The following is a 5,830-nucleotide window of genomic DNA, read 5'->3' on the forward strand; positions in this document are numbered from 1 at the left end:
TAATTATATTTTTCAAGAGTTTTAAATTTTAAACATTTAATAAACTGTTTGTGGTACATTTCACTCTATTCCTGCTTTACAACAGTTGAGTGATAAAATCTCCCCCCATTTCCCTCACTCAGTTGTTTTTTCTCCATCCTTAAAGAGTTTACAAAATAAAAAAATTTTTAGAAAGAAATGTTTTCAAGCTTAAAAAAAAGTAACAGTAGTTAGAATTTTTTTTCCATTGTTTGTCAGAATCCTTGTGTAAGAAGTTTCCAGAAACTTCCTATCAGCACTTTCTTCTACAAGATAAACTTGTCTTGTTTGAAATGGATAATCTCCGCAAGAGGGTTCTGCTGTTTAATATTCAAATACATGGAGGTGTAACTAAATCAACAGAAAGTGTATTTCGTTTAATGGATTCCCCATGAGGGTTTTTTCTCTCATTTTTCTTTAAAAGGAATTCATCCATTCTTATTGACATGAAAATAGAGTGTTAATTCACCATTGCCCCCACTGTGAGGTGTCTGTACTAGATTCTTCTGAGACTGACCGTTTCCTTTCCTTCCCCCTGGCGTTCAACAATCCAAGTAATTTTCTTTCATTTTATTATTTAGTGGATTCTCATTTTCTGTTTTTTCTGATTGTGATATATTATTTTCTTAGCTTTCGAATACTGGGCAGAAATAATGTGATCATTTAACACATTTACCTTAGAATGTGTGATATTTTAAAATTATATTTATTTAATGAGCCATTAAACTTTAACAGCAATCCAAATTGTATGATAAAATTTTCATAACAATGAATACATAATAGCTGTGATATAATTTGATAATAATGTGATCATGGTAAATAAATATTAGGTACTTATTAAATAGTCCTTCATGTCAGATAAAAGTATTATTAGACTTAAATTGAAAATACTACGGTATCGGGCTTCCCTGGTGGCGCAGTGGTTGAGACTCCGCCTGCCGATGCAGGGGACACGGGTTCATGCCCCGGTCTGGGAAGATCCCACATGCTATGGAGCGGCTGGGCCCGTGAGCCGTGACCACTGAGCCTGCGCGTCTGGAGCCAGTAAAATAAACAAATTACAATACTCTGCCCCGCAAAACGAGACACAAAATTTAGCTAAATTTTACCACTAGCAATTTTTTCTTTTTCATTTGAAGATAATTTCTGATGCACATGAAAGTGTAAAGGACCTTCCAGCGTTGAAAGAAGTCTTTTGTTTGTGGAACCCCTTCCTTCTTCATGACTCAGAGCAAAATGGTATCTGTCGCCTCTGTTGTGAGAAGATATGTCACTTGATTGGTCAGGGAACTGACATAGTAAATATACAAATAACATTTTTGCAACCTAAAAAATTTTAGTAAAAACATAAAAATATTTCAAAATAGTGAACATATACAATGTGGGTGACACCCTCTTAGTTGTCCTACCCTCGCACAGGACACAGCAGCACACCTGTGAACAGCAGCTGTGCTCCTTCATGGAGCACACACTTGGGAAGGTCCAGAGACGACTTCATCACCGTGGTGTGAGCACTGGTACAGGCAGGCAGTTTTTACTGTTTGTACGGTTACTAAACGCAAAACTTAAAAGTAGTTAATTTGATCAGTCTATTCCTCTGTGATTTCCTCCATTGATTTTACTTTCTATTTTTGCTTCTAGAGTTATTTCCCTCTCTGAAATCATGGCACTAATCATCTATATTTTCTGCTCTTTTTTATATTAAATTTTTTTTAATTCTGTTAAATATATTTTAATGCATATTATAAAGTGAGATTCTAATTTTCTCTCACAGTTTTATCTACTGTGTACTCACCCTCTTTTTGACAATCTTTCTCTATTCATTTCTGAGGTATATTTTTTCATAATTTTTCACAAACTAGTGTCTGCTTCTGTAACACCTCTTTTATTTGTACGTATTCTTGTACAATTAACATCCTATTTTACTCAGTATAGCTTTATAATACATTTTATTCTTTGGCAAGATGACTCTTCACTCAGTAAGCTTTGGTTACCTTTTTTCATAAGACATTTTTCCCATTTATTCTTTCAGATATAGAACTTGAAAGATTGGAGATAAAGAGAGAAAAGATATTTCAAAGAGGGAAATGGAGAAAAGGCAAAAGAACTACTACGCCCAGAGCAATGTTGAGTTTAAAAAAAGGAGGTCATCTTTTTCCTCATCTCAGCTATCTTGAAGCTAAATTTGTCCTCTGATATCAGATCGTGTAGGTAAGAGAATTAGAGAAGGAAAAAAAAATACACAAATATTCTAGTAGAATGAATATAGCAGCCGTGCCACAGCACTTGTTGATTATTTAATTTGCTCTTTACAACATGTCATGTAAACAGAAAGTGTCTGAAAATATTCTGAGAAAGTAAAATTTTATTTTTATAATGGTTTCTCCTAAACCTGCTATCTGTTTCACACTGCCCTCCACAGAAAACTTACTTCCTACTAACTTTTGTGAAGTGTCATATATTCTTTTAGTAAAACTGAGTCAAGATTCAAGGAAGCCCTGGTTTTAAAATTTAGAGGTTTTTGGCTTGGTTTCATTTTGAGGTTTTGGGGATTATAGAAACTCAAAGCAAAATGAAATCTCTATAAATCCTCAAGCCTCCATTTTATAATAGTATTTTGTAATGCCCTCTGTTCTATCCCAAATGAAATTTATAAAAAATTAACCTACCTACACATAGATTTTTAAAAAATTAATGTCTATATTTAATATAAAGAATAAATAGAAGGAAAGAAATTTATTATTTCAATATGTAAATACTTGGTCACAGTCACACTACAAGGCATAAAGAAGTTGTAGATACTTGCAACTCTGTGCAGCAATCACTGTGAGCAAGGTAGCTACTGATGGGGTGCAAGGCCATTGGCAACACAAAAGCCTAAGTCAAGGGACTGTCAGTAATGTGATTTTCCAAAATGGTAAACCTCTTTTGATAAAATTCAGTCTAAAACAAAATACAATCTTCTCTTGACTTGCATGTGGCTGCATACTTGAAGAAGTCAGTGTATACATAAAACAAGTTGGAGTCTGGACTCAATTCATTATACACATCCACTCTCTGAATGCATTCCAAAAGTACTGTAAACTCTTGACATTCCTAAGGGATAGACCTTCATGGACCATCAAACGGGACATTCCCAATATTGTAATGAGATGGAAGATTGGATCCACCGTCATAATCTCAGACATGTTAGATAGGAATGAGCACAGATAGAAAAAAGGGAGATGTGTGGGGGACCACCCAAGAGAAGCTCTCAAACCAAAATTCCAAACAATGTACTGAAAACAGATCCCAAGAAATTCAGCCAACAGAACTGATAACCAGGAGGTAGAGTCAGCGCCCCTAAATTTTTTTTTTGTTTTTTTGTGGTACGCGGGCCTCTCACTGTTGTGGCCTCTCCCGTTGCGGAGCACAGGCTCCAGAGGCACAGGCTCAGCGGCCATGGCTCATGGGCCCAGCGGCTCCCCGGCATGTGGGGTCTTCCTGGACTGGGGCACGAACCCGCATCCCCTGCATCGGCAGGCAGACTCCCAACCACTGCGCCACCAGGGAAGCCCCCAAAATTTTTTAATTATAGAAGGATCTGAAAATAATTTCACCAATCATCCTCAATTAGGTCTGTTAGCTACATAAATAAAATATTTTCACTTTAAAAGTCTGCGAATCAGAAACCTCGGCGTCATTCCGTCCAATGCCCATCTCCACCAGAATCTCAGATCTCTCCACACAACCATGACACCTGCCTAACCTACTCCCAGTGAAATCACTGCTTCTGAGACCAGTGCTCTTTTCTAACTGTGAAGGTCTTCGTTACTACACAAATTCAGAACATGACGGGGAGCAAAGTGAGACCATGAACCCTGGAGCAAACCCGAATTTGAATCCTGGCTCTGTCACTCATCGGCTGTGTGAACTTGGGCAAATGATGTAACCTCTCCACACCTCCATTTCTTTACCTGGTAAATGTAGATGCTAATAATAGCACCTATTGCTCTGCTTGTTGCAAGAATCAAGAGTTAACTTATACAAAGTGCTTGAGACGTTCCTGGAAGATAGGAAGTGCCACATAAATGTTCACAGAAATTCCCCCCTTGGTCTGCATTTTACTCTTTGAATACTAGAAAATTGCTAGAGTTCCAGCTAAGGATCCCAGATCCTTGTTTGCTTTCTCATTTTGTGTGATTTTAATTCTCTTTCCATCCTCGTGAGGCTCCATTTGGCAATACTCTTGAAAATTGGGTTCCTAGATTGAATCTATATCTCAGGTGTGTTTGGACCTGTGCAACACAGAATGTACTTACGCAGCAACTTAAAAATCATGCCTACTCTACTTCTAGTAATATGTCCAAAAATCTTATTTGCATAGGGAGCTTGAATCTCAGAGGAAATGAGGTGGTCAAGAACTTTTCTTTGTTTCTGTAGAACTGAATTCAAATTCAGCTTCCTCCACTTTCCCCAGGGTTGCATCAGAATTCTGGGGGCCGTACAGAACTCATAGTGTCAAGGTACCAGGGTGGACTGGGGGAGAGCACCCGGTTGTCAATGGACATCTACACTATTGTCCACTCAGTTGTCCTGGTTCCCTTCTAGCCTTCAGTCATTGGTCGTTGGCAGGCCAGCACTGCACCCTTCTTCCCTACCCTGCCATTCCCATCATTAAGGCCTCTTTAAGACCCCGATTTCCCTCTGAGTCACACCTGTGTGGGGGAAAATTCTACTGTATGGCACAGCTCTGATCTGTGGAAAACTCTGCTGTGTTTTCAGGTCCTAGACCCATCTGCTGTGCAAGGCATGCGCTCACACAAGGAACTCCTGAGGCCACGCCACACAGCACTGAGGCGTCCTCATCAGCTGGTGGTGGGCACTGGAGCTGCCTCTCCCCACCCCCACCCCCAGGTACCACCAAGGGACCCCCAGGTCTATCACATCCCCTCTGAATCTCCCCAACGTTCAAGATAAGGAATCTTTGTTCATCTCTGTGCAGGAGATACTGACTCTGATTCATCATGTATTCTTCCAAATGAGATGAGGTTCTTGAAAAATCAAAACATGAACTTTACCATATTTTTTAAAGTCTACTTTCTCCTATGGCACCCCTTTCCCAAAGAAAAGAAGGCAAATGCCTAGCTCCCCAAATTGGAGGTAGACAAAAGGAGAGAGAGAGTTAAAAGTAACAGGAAACATGAGAAAAACACATTAGTTAGAATTAGGAAACTTCTCACCTTATTACGTTTTTGTGATACCATTCAACCAAACTGAGTCAATTCTATGACCAAGTAAGAAATATTTTCTTAGCACCTACCATACAAGCCAGGCATTGTGCTAGTGCTAAGTGCTCCAAGATGAGTAGGGCCTGGGCCTTACTCATAAGACTTACTATCTTATCACTTAAGTAGGTCTCATTTCTTTTTCTGCTTTGTTTAAGATCATATAATTTTTCAGCTGTATAAGTTTTTCATCTGTCTCCCTGCTTCATATCTCTTATTTTCTAGTTTTATGCACCTCTTTCTCATTCTTCACATTTACTAAAACATAAATCTAATCACATCATTCTTTTACTTAAAAATTTGCAGAGGGTTCCATCATCTTCAGGACAAAATGCCAGGCATGATCTTGGTGCTTAAAAATATTGTTTCCTTCAGTTCTGAAAACAATTCTATCAGGTAGTTATTATGATCTCAAGTTTACAAACAAGGAAACTGAAGCTTGAAAAGCTGAAACCATCCTGACCAAGTTCACAGAGCTGGGAGGACCAGGACCCAAATCAGTTTTCTTGTCTCTAGATCCACTGCTTTTAATCTTAGACTTATAG

The sequence above is a fragment of the Neophocaena asiaeorientalis genome, unplaced genomic scaffold (genome assembly GCF_003031525.2).
Source record: "Neophocaena asiaeorientalis asiaeorientalis breed wild unplaced genomic scaffold, Neophocaena_asiaeorientalis_V1.1 scaffold117, whole genome shotgun sequence".
NCBI lineage: Eukaryota > Metazoa > Chordata > Mammalia > Artiodactyla > Phocoenidae > Neophocaena > Neophocaena asiaeorientalis.